Source organism: Cyanistes caeruleus, chromosome 2 (genome assembly GCF_971803275.1).
Source record: "Cyanistes caeruleus chromosome 2, bCyaCae1.hap1.1, whole genome shotgun sequence".
Taxonomy (NCBI): Eukaryota; Metazoa; Chordata; class Aves; order Passeriformes; family Paridae; genus Cyanistes; species Cyanistes caeruleus.
In genome coordinates this window covers 29,026,151-29,044,679 of record NC_141702.1, presented here as the reverse complement: position 1 = coordinate 29,044,679, position 18,529 = coordinate 29,026,151, and the positions used below count along the sequence as shown (strand labels likewise).

Genomic DNA, 18,529 nt, shown 5'->3' with positions numbered 1-18,529 from the left:
GCACAAGAAGAACTATTTCTTACATTCCAACAGAAATTCTTTCTGAATAAATGTCCCTGAAAAATGTCTAGCACTCTGATAGGTACAGTTCTCTGTACTCCATAGCATCATTGAACATCCATAAAGACTCATCACAGAAGAGCATTCTTGTTTCTTGCTGTGTTTCAAGAACATGGTGGTGAAACAGAAATTTACACCAGGAAACAGTTCAGTTTTCGAAAATCCTAATCTTAATATTACAATATTTTTTTTTTCCATTTTGTGATTCAGTTTTGTTATGAGATGCTTAAAATAAATGTTTGTTTACAAAGTCCTCAGTATTATCATTTGGTATATGGTTCACTATTTGCATTTGAAAAATGGAAACAACTTTTGTTCTGAAAGTTTTCTTGGAAGTATGAACAACATTATTAATCAAAAGAAAAAAAAATGATGGGAAGGTTCCTTCAGAATTGACTATAGCTGGTTTCCGAGTTTGCTCATGAAACACTGACTACAAAACACAACAATCTTTGTAGAATACATGAAAGAATTCAGTTCCATATTAACTCTAACCACCATGCTATTCCAATTAAGACATATTTCATCAAAGTGAATAAAATGCACTTGCTAAAGAAGCATAATTTAAGGAAAATACGTTCTGGAAGCAACAAGTCTAAAGGGCTCTATAATTGCATCTCTGTCCCTCTAATCAAGTTTGTCAAATCAAAATAAGTAATCATAAAGTAGCATAAATCTGATGGAAGTGTGAGGACTGACTTAATTAGAGTCCAAGCTGTTCATATAAACTGAAGAAAACAAAGAGCTCTTCACCAAATTTCCATTATCTCTGGGGGACTACATTTGTCTGAGTATAACCTATTCATTATATCAGCATCCTCTTCATAATTCTGTTAGGTAAATGGCATTGAGCTGAGATCATTCAGCTAACTCCATTTGTGACACAACCCTGATTCAGAGCTATTTCTCCCTTGGCAATGACAGAGGGCATTTCATCTAATAATCAGTTTTGCAAAATGAGTTTGTATGAGCTTTGTCAAAAAACTGAAGTCTACTAAAAAATTAGCAGCAGCAAACTGTGAATTTAATAATCCCACTCCCATGATGGCATTACTGGTTCATTTTTTCCATTTTAATACATCTTGTTGATAAGAAACTTAAAAGAAACTTAATGCTACACATTAGGTTGAATCATACAGTTAAGGTTTTCCCTCAAGTATTCCCTTTCTTACTGGTAAAAAAAAAATTAAAAACCTCCACCAGATAAATCTGCGCATTTACTGCGAAGTTCAAATTACACCAAACAGTTATAGGAATTTAACACTTATTATTTTACTATGTTTAAACTATAGAGTCCTCTTTGTTCTGTGGATATAAGATACTGGTTGAGATAGTAATTTTCTTTCACTGTCAGTTTAAAAAAAAAACCCAGTTGAAATCCCAGGCGTACTGTTCTTTTTAAATAGCTCACTTAAACTTTCAGAACTGAAAAAATGACATTTTACTTTTCATCACTGTGACATACTGAACATTTAATACTGCTTTCAGGATATTTCAACTAGTACCAGTTACACTGCTACAATCTTGCCACAGTCATAAAAGTACATTCATGTATTTGACATAGTATCTCCTTATCTGAATATATTTCCAGAAGATCTACAAATCATTCCAATTTGTGGAGCTGATTTTTCTTCTATGACTTGTGTATCTGCTTTCACACTTTAAGAAAAATGATGTAAATATGTACAGAATTGCTTCAGAAGTAACAGCATCCTGTAAATGCCTTGATGTATAGGTGGAAACCTAAGGTAAAAGTATCCTGTCATAACTTGTTATGCAACATCTACATCGCCATAAAAAGCCAAACAGAGAGCCTAACTAAAAGATGCCTGTTCCCTCACCCTCACTTCTCATTTGCCTCGCTGTGAGATGAGCAGTACGTGCTGGTGAACGCGCCTTTTCCTCTGCAGCAGGCAGACTCTAACTTCAAAATGCTGCCAGGCAGCTCCAGACACATACAAGTGTGGCTGGGTGAATGCAGGGAGGAAAGAAACCCCCCACTCCTTATGATTTACACAATATTTGGATTTAAGATGTTTCTCAGTTTCCTTGACAAAATGATGAAAAGCACCCCCTGTTAATGAGCCTTGGACCTCTGCAGAGCCCCTGGCCTTCAGCCAGGTATGCGACTTTACTATGAACATATTCTGATTTTTTAATGGAGTACACAATTTGTACCTGCCAAGCCTGTCATATGGAATGTCCGCGTTCTCTGTGAAGCCAAATTTCAAACCAAACAGAGGTCCAATTTTTTACAATTTATTCTCACAAGAACTGAGCCAAGTCATGCTCATTTCTGTCTTTATGAGGCACACTATACCGCATAATTAACAGCTTCAAATCTCAGCCAATTTGCAGAGTCGCTGAAGCCACTCTGCAGTGTAGAGGAGGCTGTTAATAATCAACATTGTGGCTTTGTGGCAATGTACCTTATAGATTACCAAAAAGAGAGAAAAACGTGTTAATGTTGCTTTATATGAAGTGCTCCTGCCTATTACATTCAGATGAAACAATTAAAGACTATTTATTGCAAAAACAGGATGACAAAACTCTGAAAGCATCAAGCTTTTTTTATTAGTTAACTAAAACTAACCTCATGCAACACTGAATTATTTGTATTTCTTCGGGTCAGTTCTGCACTCCATTACCCTGATGGAACAAGCTGATGGGGTTGCTCCAGAATAACTGCTGGGAGGGATTCAGTCTGCTGTTTGTAATAGTGGATGCACTGAATTCAGTGATAGCATTCTTTAATTAGGGCCAGGGATACATCCACAGCCTTTGCAAGATGAGAGTACCAGCCTCCAACTCACTTGTCTACTTTAAGATTGCCTCGTTTTCCTTGCACACTATTTCCCCCACGTTAAAATGGCAAAACAATATATTTGGAAATACAATACATTAAAACCTAAAAATTGAACTAAAAATATGAAGACTTTTCTTTAGCACTTCCCTGTTAATGATAAAAATCTGGAATTCCTGGTATCATTTTTTGGAAGAATTTGAAAGTGCCATCGTTAACACTTGCTGAATTACTCTCCAAAGTACAATAGCTATATAATACCAGTAAGTCACAGTGGGCACCTTATAACTTTTAACCTCTGAAACTCCATGATATTACCTATATATCTTTAAGACAGTTATGACTTGCTATTTTTTAATACTTTTTTCCTGCTATGTTACAGCTCTGTCTCAGCAGAATGCTCTACATGAATTTTATTTTCTTGTGACCACTTCTCCATAGCTTCTTTTAAACTGATATCAGCTCACAAAAATGCGTATTGATTTTTCTGGAGTAAATTAGGAATGAAAAAAATCTACATCTTCAGATAAAAAAAGCCAACCTTGTTTCTTTCTGATTTTCTGATAGATGTCTGAAGGGCTAGGGTTATGAAGAGGTAACCCTAATAATATTCTTACTGCCCAGCTTGTAAACCTTCCACAGAATATGGGATAGCATGCTTTAGGAAAATGGCAATACACAGGATGAAGCACCTCAGGACTGCTGAGATACCATACCATATAAAAAGAGTGGAAATCAAGACAAACTAATGATTTTGACTCAGTTCAGACTGGGAGGCACTATGCAAGGAAACATGAGTGGCACATGAAGCTCATTTCCAAACAGATTATAACCCCGTAGCACATAAGAGTATTTCCTAAGCAGAGTCAGAAAGAGACTGCATAATGCATTGCAGAAACACACTTCTGTTATAGAAAACAAAAGTCAACAGAGATGATCAGGAAGGATATCACCTCAAATCCTGTGTCTTCCCAAGCCTATATATTTAGGATGCTCAGACAAAGCTTTATAGAGATCAGACAGTTGAGTGGATACACTTATCAAGAAACAATGACCAAAAACCTGCTGATTCCAAACTGTGCCATTGCTGTCTTGTGAAGAAGTCCTGAACAAGTGTTGCTCCTGAGCATACTGGATATTATGTCAGGAGAAAGATCTTTCCTTCCTGCATTTTTTTTACACAGACTGAGCAGTTCTGAAAATATTCACAATGGCTAATTACTGCTGGGTGTCACGTGTCACATTCCTAAGCAAGCATTCCTAAGCATTTCTAACCGGAGAGGCCATATAAAGGCAAATTACCACCTCAATTAAAGGAAAACCTTAGGCACAGAACAAACTGAATCTAGGAGCCCAAGGCTCCAAAGCTGCATCAATGAACTGCCTCATTCTGTCAGCAGGAATAAGGCAGCCATCCATTTTTACTCTTTGCAGAAAAACCTTAAAATGCAAAATTATTTGGATCAATTAGAACAGCAACCAAAAAAAAAACCACAAAAAACCAAAAAACCCCAAACTCAAACCCCAAGTCCAATAAAACTTTCAGTGTAGTGCTCTCCAAATGGAGAAATCTAATGCACAAACAACAGGAATAACTCTGTAGCACTACTGCAAAAAAGTATCTGAGTATTGTCATGGATCACAGTGCACACAAATCTGTAACACAAAGACGTTTTAAAAAGGCTAAACTTCATTCTCCATTTGTCAAATGCAAGCTGAAAAAACCCCAGTTATTCTAGATTACTTGCCACTGATGAGAACAGCAAAAAATAACAGCTCATTCAGGGCATCATATTTTTCTGCTCTTCTCCAAACTAGAATGATAGAAAGTGTGGAAAAAAAGTTAGGAGGAAAGAATGAACATAGGACGTGGTGATGAATCTCAAATATGGGGAAAAAATGCTATAAATGGGACATCAAGGTTTCCATATTGATAATACAAAAAATAGATTTCATTTGCAGCCAAATGGGGTGTGGAGGGTGGAATTTGTGTCAAAAAGGCAGAGAAATACTGTAATGATCTAAGATTAGAATGAAATTGCCTTAACTGTAAATTTTGCTTGAGAATGCTCTAAGCAGACTTAATGATACTCCATTGTATGTGTGTCTTCCTGTGAGTGAGGCAGATGAGCACTGAACACTATTTCAGGATAACATTTCCTCCCAACTGCTCCTGGGTTCTGCTATGATTGCTCTCTCTTGAAAAATGTGTCAAAGTCACATGTCGAAATAGTTTTAGCTTTTATTAGGACGGTGTCCTTGCTGAGTAAAGATTACAGTGTTTGCAGGTACATGTCTTAAGGAGAAAAAAATCTCTCATTTAACAAAGTCTCCTTTTTTTTCATGAAGGTGTTGAAAGATGGACAAGCATTAATACAAATGTCAACAATACACAGAATAACAGTATGACCAAGATGTTTGCTCTGTCCATGTGCCATTATTGCCTAGCACAATGATTGAATAATGAGTTCAGAGACACAGAGCAGTAAAATAAAAATTAAACCAAATAACACAGGCAAAACAGGAGTACACTGATAAACATATTCTGAAGAGCTAGCAATCTCTTAGGATTGAGGGACTGTATCCACATTCATTCAGGTAGCTTAGGCATACATTCCTTTCTCACACTTTCTTTATGAAATTCATCTCTCCCATCGCAGCATCCACAAACTCTGATTCCTGAAACAGTCTATTAATTCCATGGCACCCTGACAGGCAATAAAGTGTCCTCAGCCACAGTCTTATGGAGAACCTTTATAACATAGCCTACAGAACTATGACTGAGAACTAAGCCTTAAATAATGTCCATTTCTATTAATACACAGCTGGAAAATGCCACAGCAAGGTTACCAGCAATGCCTGACTGAAAACACAAGTGAAGAGTCCTATATTCTCTTAGTGTGTTCCTTACTGAATCTCATTTTGGTTATTATCTTCAGTATAATCCTACCCTGTGGAAATCTAAGAGATTGCCTAACATTCCCTAGTGCTGACCAGAGCCAAAGGTCATTAATGAAGTGAGTACTAAAAGGAATTAAGATGTGCTGTGATAACTGGAAAAGATAAGATACACAAACACTTTTTCATTTAAGAGACTTGTTAAGGTAAAGAAACACAGACACAACCTCATCCTTCTGGGTAATAGGTATTAGCCAGGACAACAAGAAAAAGTACTGAGATTTTGGCTAACTCTTTCTTGCTACAATGTACACAAATCTAATCACAATACCACATTAAGTTTGTTTTTCAATAATAAACATCTCAACAAAAATAATTAATGTCCTAATTATGCTTAAGATGCTCACAGCTGCTTTTCTTTCTGCCACATGAAATTTAGGCTTTGTGCTTTGCAAAATTTACTTTGTATGCTATCCTGCCATGGCTCATGATGTCATGACCATTTCAATTTCTTTTTCTTTTCCTTTAAACCATTCAGTGTCAAGGAGAAAAATACTAACAAAATCAACAATCAAAACTTCACTCTTTAAGGTAATTATTTGATCATCTATTCACAGACCTAATTTGAAAGAAAAATTCTTAACCTAATATTAAAGTTCTACTCATAGAAATAAGAGCAATAGTAGAACCTAAAGCATCTGAAAGCAGAGTTTCAGTCTCCTAGATAATATACATTCTTAACATTTGCTTGAATATATTAATGCTCTTCTCAGAAAGTATCATCAGTCAAGCAAAATGTGTTTATAAGGAAGAGTCACTAAGCTTTTTCATGGTGATCTTCATTTTCAAATCCTACTTGGTATTTCTGTGCAAAGGCTTTAGTGGGTGCAAACAGCTGTCTAATATAACTCCCCAGAGAGTCCCAGAATATATTCTAACACTCAAAAGATCATTCTGAATGGATATTCTATTCTTTACTCACTCCATCTGGCTGAGTTCCACAATAAATTCTACACACAGAATACCATTCCAGTTTAACAATTATACTGCATATAATTTATTGTGCTACACCTTTCCTCATAATCCAAAACCAAAAGGCTTTCTGAACTATAAAGACTCCTGAGTTCAGTCAGACATCTCATACATGCATCTTTCCATGCAGAGGCCACTCAGGGAACACTCATGGTCCAGTTCTTTTCTCCTATAGTGTCTCTGGCTAATCTCATCTGTAAATATAAAATCAACAATCATTTCTGTGAGTCATCAGTTGCATCCAGACTTGACTCCTCACCAAGATCATGTCTTAATTTTCCAGTACCTCATATCTAATCTATGTTTGAATTGTTTAAATATTTCTTTCAACATTTTTAACTTGAAAAAGCTTCCTCTTTTTGTCACTGTAAAAAATACTGATTCTGTTGGTCAGCAAGAGCTGGAATTATCTTGAAGTGAGTCTCTGAGATGCAATCCACATCCAGACCATAGACAAAATGTTTTTCATCGCTCTACACAGTTTCCACTTTGATCCAGGCTATTTTCACAAATACTCTCTCATCCTGCTCTCACCTGCCCATTAGGATTGTCATAGTTAAAATCCTGGTCATCATTTATCTTCTCCCCTTCGATGGTTCTCATGCACACACACTTAAATACCAGGACATCTAAGTGTAAAACTCAGTGCACAGCTTGGCACTGCAAGGCTTACACAAGGTCATACCATCTATTTCCATACAATAACCACTCCCTTCAACCCCATTTTTCTCTAGCGTTATGATCACAAAATCTGCACAACAGGTGTAGCATCATTTTTCGTATTATTTATTTTTTATTAGCCAATCAGGTCAGGTTTTTCTGCAGGTATCCATCTGCTGTCTTAATACTTATATTTTAGTTATAATAACCCTTGGATTAAGTAAATGGCCCACTCTGTCTTTGCACTTTGCCTAACACAAGGGAATCATAATACGTGTCTCAACTTGCACAAATCCCTGAGCTATTACAGTTTTGTTCTTACAACGTTCAAGAATAAAACTAATAGCTGAATTTGGCTCTAAGTTTCCCCTGACTGATCTCCCCAGTAATTTTAAACTTAAGTACCTTGTGTATCTATCAGTAGATTAAAACCTCAAAAGAAAAAAAAACTGTCTCATTTAATGAGCAGATTATTTTTCCATTTCTTAAGTAAATACTAGAAATGGATTTGACTTGCAGCTACAATTGTTTAAAATCCTATCTGCCTTTTAGTGGGGAAGTTTCTGTTTATACCGGGTTGGTGTTAGTGTTGAATGAAGATTTTTCCGTAGGAGGAATAAACTAGTTTCTTTTCAGGGCTTGTCTCCTAAGGCAACCGAAAGCCAATCTGTTCTTGACATCAGCTGACAAATAGTATTGCTTTCACAGAACGTAGTATTTTTTAGACACACATGCTTTCATGGTTTTGGCAGGGTATTGCTATTGTTATTTATACTCTAAAAGATGTTCTGCAGATGGTTAAAGGCACGTCAAGTGTTTGCACAAGCTGATGGACTGCTACGTCTTTTCTGCCAAAGGCTGCACCTCTAGCTTTATTTCTGTCACACAAAAAACAGAATAATAGCTTTTTCTGTAGCTGTGACTATTAACCATGTTCATCAGGCCCACACAGACAGCAGTATCAGTTATCTCTATTTTCTTAGACTACAATAAGTAGTTTAATAAGGTCATAGAAATTCACACTTTATACCAGGAAACTGGTGTTTCAATAATGCTCTCACAAACCCTGGTATGGTTTAAAGATGTGGTATGTTCAGTCTCCTAATGGATATTTATCTGAGGCGGAGACTTGATCTGTGTTCAAAATACATCCACCTTGCTCAGTCAGATTTCGCTAAGGCCAGCTCAAAATATAATTAGAAAAGGTGGAATTTTCTGCCTTTTACACAAAACTTAGTAAACAGAGATTTAATTCAAGAGGTTTTCTCCCCTTTTGAGTGGATTGAAATTAACAGCTCCCACTTTCCTGGCAACTGTCCATGCAATCAGCCCATACAGGCTCTATGGGTATCATCCATAGAAACAATTACATTTCTCTTCTAGCTGAACCACTGTGCAGTGAAGGGTGAAAAGTCAAAAGGTCTAGAATAAATAGGTGGGACAATATTCCACAACCTACTGAATGGGAGGAATTATCTTTAGAAAGGTCATCCTGGAAAATCTGTACTGTATCTACTGGCCAGCTACCACCAGTAGGAGTTTAACTTACTGTTAGCCTTCCATAACTACATAAAACTTAAAATGGTACCAGGATTAAGCTTTTTTTCTTTATTTAGGACAATATATACTGGCCTCACCATACCAGGAAGATCAGTGATAGACATCTAAGACAACTCAGTATTCACCTTCTTTTCACCTACTGTCACAGAAACTCTCAGCAGCTGTTGCAGATTAGCTGCTCTTCTAATCCAGCTTCTTTGGCTTATTAAACTAAAATTAAACAATACACAAAGATGATGAATGTGCATACTGTAAAAAGTACCATCATAAAGCTGCTGACTCAGTTAGCTACATTAGCACATCTTTCTGTACAATTTTACCATTCTTGAACTTCTGTGCATATCCTTTATAACAGCCTTAATATCCTTGACTTCCATGCCATGTTAAGTCAGGTCTCCTTGAAAGTTTTTTTTTATTTATGTCCATATGAGCATAGAGTGTGGCACAAAAGAGATGATTTATGGAGAAAATGACAGAGCAGTAGATGTCAACACTGTATTTTGTTGGAATTATTCCAAACCTACACTGAAGTAGCTCTAGTCTGACTTAATTCATGAGCCATTGAAACTGCAGCACCTTAGGCTTGCTCCCAAAGTACATCTTTCAGTGTAGCTTCATCTGAAAAGAATCACATTGCTCTCCAACTCCAAAAGTCATCTGTATAGGTCTGCAGCATCTTTTAGTCACTTAAATATGCCTTTTCTTCTGAATTGCATTGGTTGCTGAAGAACAGCCACATACCAGTCTGGAGAAACAAAATGTGCTGGGATATAAATCCAGTAAACAGAGGCACTTTTTTGGTCTAAATAGTTCCATGACTTGTTTATTTTACTAGGAATCACACAAACAGTTGCAATAGCAGTGCACAGGGACACTGGGGATAGGAAGAAGCAACTGGAAAGGAGGAGTTTGGGAGGAAGACCATATTTATCACTGACAGTATTATGTTAATAAACATCAACTACTACTAAGTGGAGCAAAAAAAGTGCTTTGAAACTTGAATATACTTTAAAATGTATATTACTGACTTTTCAGTAGCAACATCCACATCTGTCTTTGCAGGTTTTAAAAAGATTCCCCTGCTCATATGCACACACTGAGTTCTATTTTTAGTATATTAATGAACCAGTTTTCTCATCTCCTCTTCTGCAGCGACCTATGTCTGTAATGTTTTGCTGTTTCTCCTTTCATCAAATCGTTCATAAGTTCTAATCCTTTTCCTCATTGAAAACACTCAGATTTGCAAAAGCTCACATACAGAGCCCATTGACTTAAACTTGTTTAAGAAAAAGAGGAAAGACTTAGACGACATAAAAGAAACTGTTTGCTGTCAGGGTAGTGAGAGACTGGAACAGGCTGCCCAGAGAAGTTCCCCAATCCCTGCAAAGTGTTCAAGGCCAGTCTGAATGGGGCTTTGGGCAACCCGGTATAGCAGGAGATGTCCCTGACCATGGCAGGAGGATTGGAACTATACGAGCTTTAAGGTTCCTTCCAAATCTAAGCATTCCCTTATTCTGTGATTTCATCTGCAAATTTAAGTCCTTGCATTCATGTCTATTTTGTAAATACTAGATAAAAGAATTTTCAAAGAGGTCTCAAAGTATGAGGCTAAACTACGGGAACTACAAGGCTCCATAAGCATGTATGCAATTTATGCTAAATGTTATTTTTAAATATTGCAGCATCAGTACTGTTTATTAGATTATCCTATTGCTTCTTCTCATTAAATTCCTGTCAGTACAGTCTTTTTCATAATGAAAAATCTTCTGCAACAGTTCTCACTTGCTAAATGTGCACCCTGTGTTACAGGCAAAAATTGATACATTAATTTCAAATTAATTACCATTTATTAGCTAACAGTCAAAAAGCTTACAGCCTTGTTTCCAAACTAGCAAGTGCTTTCTCTAGGCATTACAGCTGTAATGACATGCAGCCATCCATCTCTGGATATGTCTTCACAGAAATCTCCAAAGTGGCACAGAAGGCACTGTTATTGGAAGCGGTACATCCAAAGGACTCGGTGCTCTGCTCACACTATTAAACCTCATATCTCAGCAGAATGCCTGCTAAGGAAGCTGAAACGCTTCTGATACCCCAGAAAGCTCACCAGAGCAAGCAGCTTCTGCAGAGCACCACGTGGGCTTTCTTGCCCAGAGATCCACGTCTGGGCCTACCATGCAAGAAGCTTCCTACATTGTGGGAGCAACTGGAATTTTTAGAGCTTTGTGGGACAAAGTAAATTACAGAATCACAGAATATTCTGAGTTGGAAAGGACCCACAGGGATCATCAGAGTTCTGAACTCTGTCAGGCTCAAGATGTTTTTAAACAATTGTACTCAATATGTGCAAACAGCCATTTTCAGAGCTTAAGATAAAGATACCTTTCTTAGGCCACAAGCCCTCCACACCTGTCAAATACTGCATTTCTATTCCAAGGAAGAAAGAGGTTCAGAGTCCAGACCAGCATTTATGTATTGTAAAAATCAGTTTTCTGTTAATCTTGTTCTTAGCAAGACTTGGAATGTTTACACTCAAACCTCAAAGAAAAACGATTTGAAGTACACAACAATCTGGTGAAACTACCAAATGATTAAGGATAAAAGAGATGAGGATGAACTGTGACAGACTCAATACAGTCATTATAGGATGAAATAACATGGAAAAAGGGCAAATGAAGTTCAGTGTAGATATACATCAAATGATGAAGATTATAAAATCCGTATATCCCCTATGTAGCCATAACACCTGTGAATACAAACAGAACTTCCTAAATGCAGTGACTGTTAATAACCAGTTAAAAAGGATCAAGAACAAGATCCTGAGGCCACACTCAAAGAGAAAACAGAAAAGTCCCTGTGGGGAGACAAGAAGGCACAGAGAATAAACCAAAGAATTTCCCTGTGATATTACAGGTAGACTGAAGTTCTTGTCTTTTGCATCTTTAAACACTGGAACAGAACTCAGTAATATCAGAAGCAACTAAGTAAGGATGATCCAATACTGAATATTTTTCATAGCAGGAGACACTAAGTAAACTGATATTCTTCAATTTGAAAGAGACAGCTCAGGAAGGTGTAACAGAAGCTTATTGATTCTCAATTGATACTGAAAAGGAGAACAGGAACCTTCTGGAAGAAGTAGGGGACACCAAATCAAATTAAGAGGAAGCAGGTTTCAAATAAACAAAAGGAAGTATTTCTTTAAACACAAAGATAAACTGTTCAATTCCTCACCACAGGATATTGCAGATGCTCAAAGTTTACATGAATCCAGAAGAAAACTGTATTTTTAGTAGGAGAAAAATCCATTGAAGACTACTAAATTCACAGAAAACACATCTGTTGAGATGGAGTCTCAAATAATTGAAGGCTGGAAGAGTACTATACTTGCTTACTTTGTCCTCATGCTTTTCCCCAGGGCACCACTTCAGGCTATCATTAGAAGCAGGATGCTGAGCCTGATGAACCTTTAATCTCACCAAATGGGTATGTGTAAGTAAATTAAACAGTGATAGATCTTGGGACCTGGTACTCGGTCATCTGTATCATTTAATTGATAGACCCCAGCTGTGAAGGATTTTTTGCAGACATTTCAATGAGTCCAATTAGCATTTCCTCATGTAATTCCCAGGCACAATTCAAAAGCTAGCATAGGCTAGGGAACTATTCCCAACAGACACTTTTGATTAAGCCTGTTTCAAAGGGCAAGAGCATTAAACAACAGGAAGATGGCCAGATCAAGCCAAATATCACAGAACTACCTAAACATTACCCTACCCTGGTAATGTTGCTGATGTGACTGCATTTGTTTCAGGGAGAGAAACAAAAGAAGGTGGAAAGAGGTGACTAAATTTTTACAAGATGAGAAAGAAAAAAACTTGTATTCTTCCCTATATAGCATTAGGAGACAAGTATGAAAAACCTCTGTCCACGTTTATATCCAGCTGATAAAGCACTCAGTCTTACCTGCATGAAACAGGAGACCAAGGATTTCAGATATTCTTCTCCCTTCCCCAGTAAAGTATCTGCATTGATGGCTAGCACAGGTAAGAGACAATTTTTAAGCACAGTGGAACCAATTCCACTCACATCCAAACAAACTAGGGAATAGGACCCTAAGTCTATAATGAAAAGTGCACATTCTTCCATTACTCAAAAAACATTAAGACCAGGTAGTGGCCATGGTTACACCAAGATTTGCAGTTTATGGAATTTACTCCTCTAATCTTTTGCTTGGACTGAAGCATTTCTAGAAGAATCTACAGCTCATAAACAGAAGCACTCTATTAATACATAGTGCTTCTCTTAATTGTAATTTACTGCTTCTCTTAATTGTAGTTTTTTAGTATTTTTAATTATGGACCTTTGTCTTCTATGTCCAATACCTTCTATTTTTCAAGTAAATTGGAAGCTTCCCCAGTACTCAAGCTGTCTGGTTTTACCCCTGAAATTTATGATAGACATTAAAATATTAGAAACACTAAATAATGGCTAGCTTTAAACCAGCATGTTAGACCTAGGAAACACAATTCTTTCTTCATTTCTTTATGCTTATTTAAGAAAAGCATATTGAAGACTGAAAGAAAAGACTACACCTGGGGACACCCTGGAAGTTTATAGCCTTGTGTTTTCTGGATGGATAGATGATAGACAGAGGAGTATTTTATTAGGTGTGATAGGATGAAGTAGAAAACACTGAACCTCCAGGAAATCTTCCTGACACTAAGATCTATTAGGAATTGTCTTCTAAAGGAAATAGATGAAGCCTTATTTCCTGGGATAATTCAAGTTGTACTTCAGAAAATAGTAAATATATACAAAGAACATCCTGCGTTTAGAAGAAAATTAGGCAGATGAAATTTTTTTCTACATTTAGGCTGGACAAGCCCCAGACTCCTACTCTCTACTCATATGTATACACAGGTGAAAGCACAATTAGACATGCAATATATAATGTAAAAGGGGTGGCGCTCTGGAAACAGTAACTATCATTATGGTTTTATTCTCAAAGTTTCCCTTATTCAAACACATGTAACTTTATAATTAATATATTGAGAAATATAATAGATATTTTATATTTTTAGATTATATATAATAAAAATTAAAAAATATATTGATAAATATTAATCACAGAATTATAGTAAAATAATAACTTTACCAGAGATCAAGTGTCTACAAGTGCATATCACAGCACATAAACTGCTACATAGCTCAGGTCCAGTGACAACCAGTTTTAAAACCCTCAGCTTCAAGTGTGAGAAGAAAGGGAATACACTTTATGAAGGAATGCAGCCAGTCCAGTGAAACTGCAATTGAAGAGTCCCTCTCCAGAGCACAGCAATCCTCCTCTCAACTTCTGAGTCTTCTGAGATATCAGCTAGTCCTGTGATTTCATTACATAACAGCACACCTTGTCTCTCTGACTTAAAACACAAACAGGGATTTTATACTAGCGTTTTGAAATAGCTAAGCAAGGCATGGAATTAAAGATTCCCAGCTCTATGAAATGACTATTACCTGTTAGTGACAAACAAGTCGTGTTTGCTCAGCTATAATTAACATGTAAATTTGTTGGCTTTTCTATCACCACTATTTCAAATATAATTTAGGTTTGTTCCACATATACTGCTAAAGGTTAATGAAATCTATATGGCATTCACATTCCATGTGTCCCAGAAAATTGAATTCTCAGTGTTCTAGCTCATTTACAGAAAGAATCATATCTGTAAAGTGTACTAAAGAAAATACATATTCCAAAAAGGTAGACAAGACGACAGAAAAAGTAGGGGACCTAGTTAAAGAGTACCAACTGGAGTGACCAAAGGAAGCAATAACCAGGAGGAAAGAGAATTAATTACAGATTTAACAAAGGAAAAAGATATTTTAGAGGTTGTTTCTCCAATTTGGATATTTAGGGTGGACATTAGACAAGTTCTTTGCAGAAGAAATGGCTGGAAGGAATGTGCTGTCTAGAGAGGTGGTAGAGTCACCGTCCCTGAAAGTGTTTAAAAAAGACTGGATGTGGTACTTACTGTCATGGTCCAGTAAACAAAATGTGTTAGGTCATAGGTTGGACTTGACCATCTCAAAGGACTTTTTCAACCTAGCTAATAGTGACTGGGTCTGTTCCAACCCTCCCAGTGATGCACATTCTTCTAGTATCAAAATAAATAATAATAAACAAGATTTCAACCTCTGCAAGTTTCAAGATAGGTCTGAGATCTTGAAACCTAGAGAGAATGAAATCCAGACCCAAACTTGTTAATCAGGCCAGATTGCTCAGGGCTTGCCTTGAAAACCTCAAGGAAAAATTTCACTATGCACAACCTATTTCAGAGCTTTACAGTCCTATCAAAGAAAACTACTAACTGGACATTAAAAACAAACAAGTATGTATGTTCAAAAAGAAACTGTCCTGCTGTTCTCTGTGTTTATTGAATTAGAAATAAGTGTAAGGGATACCTTCCATAGTTTTGATGCTATTAACAGAAAATGGCAAAGTCATTTAAGATAATCTCATCTCCTGTGTTTTTGTGAACCAAGCCTTTAGTTTATTCCTTTTTGTGTTACCAGGATAAAAACTGCAGACCACTGGAAGAGGAAATTACTTCCGTAACAAACAACACTGTTAAAATTAAAAACCCTTTCCTAATGGCTACACAGCATCTCCCTTGCTGCATTTCCAGCCCACTGCTCTGCATACACTACAGACACGCAGACAGACCATTTCTTTCCTCCTTGTAGTAATGTTATGTATTTGAAGAGTGTTCACATATTTTCAGCTGACTCCACACTAAGAGTCAATCATGCAATCCTTCCCCAAATGTTCTGTATTTCTGAGCATCAGTCATTCTCATTCATATCAACATATCAACACCAAATAGCACTTTTTAATAGGACTTTTTAATTAGTATTGCAGACAATACTTCACTTTGGAGCATCTTATTCTTTCAGTTGAAATTTCATTTTTCTTTTCGGGCTACATTTCTGATTTACCAAGAACATTCTGTATTTTAAAGCTTTCTTCTACCTGTTATCAGTACCTTCTGACTGCCTATCATCATGAAATGTACTAGTCATGTTTTCTATCCCATACTGTAAAATCCAAATTCTAAGCAGCATTAGAAGGAGAACAGATCCCCATTATATATTTGCCTACTTGGCAGCAAACCAATTAAAACTTCTCTCAGTGTATACTTTTTCAGTCACACTATAAAAGGGTAAACCAATGTTTTTGTTGCAGTTATAAGACTATCATATAAGAGTGCCATAATTTATGTAACACAGAGAAAACAGAATACAAAGGAGAATTAAAATAAATTCACAGTGAGAGTATATTGGTGGGAAAACTTGCAACATTACATTTGCACTGTCTGTACTTCCTGTACATTGGTTTCTGTAAGAGTGAAACAAGTTCAGCCATGACCAAAAGCAGAACAAGACTTTTGGAATCCTCAGGAAGAACCAAGTGTGGCAGAGAAACCCCTAAACAGCATGAAGGAATCTCCCTCAATAATTTACATTACCAATGCTTCCCATAACTGTAATGTACAAATTATCAGTTGTCTCTGTCTCTCTGATGTCCCTAAGGCTTGCTCTGCCAAAGCAGAACCTAATACAAAAAACAACTATTTTCATTTGACGAAATGAGGTATAAGGCTGAGTTGGTTTCAACTATTCAATCCTACGAAATGATAGGGTCACTGAACCAAAAGCAGAGGATGGTTCTTTTCCATGTACATTTATATTTCCATGTACTCCTGTGGGGAGTCTGGAATGGCAAATATCCCACACTGAGGTAGCTGCATCCCAATCACCTTAGGTGATATGCAAAATGGAGTGTGCAAAAATTTTGTTCCTTAATACACAATACTGGGCAGAATTTTTGGTAATAGGAAAATTTTCCATTTCAGGTTTTGTAATCATTTTTGTTACAAAGTTGTGTAACTATTTCATTTTGTGCTATGTTAAAATGCAAATGTGTTGATAATTTTTTTATACTGGAGTTTAGTAGCTCAAACTCTACATTGTTATTGTTACACAATTATTTGAATCAAAGCTGAACTAAGTAACTGCTAAGACCTACGTCTCATAACCTTAAAGAACACACTTCCCACACAAATATCATGTATAGCTTCTGATGAAATTAGCCCAAATTATTTTTGAGTGAACACTGGTAAATAAAGATCTTTCCACTCTTATATTTCCTTTAATTTCAAGGAATGCATCATTAATAATAAATAATAGTAAACATATTAATAGACACTAGATTTTTTTTTTTTTTCAAATGGACCTTTTAATTTTCATCTGAATTTACAGAGACAAAAGGAAAAAAATATGCTGGTTTAGCTTCTGGATAAGAAAAATGCAACTACCAGTGATTAGGTCATTTTATCTCTGCTTTAAAATAAGGAAAATCAAGTAAAGAGAGTGGCAGCAACAACTGGAGCCATGTGCCTGTGCTCAAACACACTTTATTCATAGAACTCGAGGAGAACACAGCACAGCTACAGAGCAATTATGGGGAGGGAAAAAAAAAAAAAGAAAAAAATGCACAAGCCTTTCAGAACTGATGAATAATGATACTACCATGGAAATAAGATCTGTCATTGGAGTCAGAAACACTGAAGCTTAACAAGTGGGTTTTTTTAGAGGCTGAAATCTCACATTATAAATGTTACTTGCTATGGATGCTGGTTTTTAATTCTGATACTTCTTCCTTCTTGGCTACTGGGATACTTCTTCCTAAAAAAACCTCCACATTTTAAATCTGCTTCAATTCTGTTAATCCATAGCATGCTTTCTTTAAAATATGAACACTGGAAAGCTGTCTGACACTTCTGAAGAGGTATGGTGGGTGAGTGAATATATCTGTGTCCAAAGCAGCCTAACTCACAAATATATTACACTTTTTTAAATTCAGAAGCTTCCACCTACTCTCTATTTTCACCAGTCTGAATATTGCCAGAATAGCAGCTGCTGTCATTCTTCATCTTTATGATATATAAATTCAGCAGAAATGCTTTTCTGCACCCTTTTTAGACAGTGGGCCAAAGCACAGAGAAACAACTTGTTTCAAGAAAAGACTCTTACTTCAGGTTGCCTAATCCAAACCAGCCAAAATTAGTGAGAAACTAGTAAACAGGCATGAACAGGGTTAAGAGCTGAAGTTACAACCATAAACTATCTCCACTCTTACTTTAATTCTTATTAGACAAGCTAATACCTGGCTCTTCCTTCCATTTGTCCCTCAACACACATTTACTTGCCTTTGATTTACTTTACTTCCCTACCTGGGAAGACTTAACTGCCAGAAGTAACACAAGAATATTGTATTGCATCATTTAATGCCACCCAGTGCTGGCATTCTATCAGCCAAGATAGCCTTCCACAAAGAAGGCTAAATGGGTTTAGTTCCCATTTTAATGCAAGCTATTGAACTATTTCTTGCCACTGCAGAGGTTCTGTTGGTTCTTCATAAAACTTTTCCTTATAGGAAAAAAAAAAGTCTAAAAG

The 18,529-nt window shown here is 36.5% G+C and overlaps 1 protein-coding gene across 1 annotated transcript in view; it reads right to left on the bottom strand.

The window, feature by feature from the left end:
- Positions 1-18,529, bottom strand: part of COL19A1 (collagen type XIX alpha 1 chain) — a 181,560-nt gene that overhangs the window by 97,127 nt on the left and 65,904 nt on the right. The window lies entirely within an intron of this gene.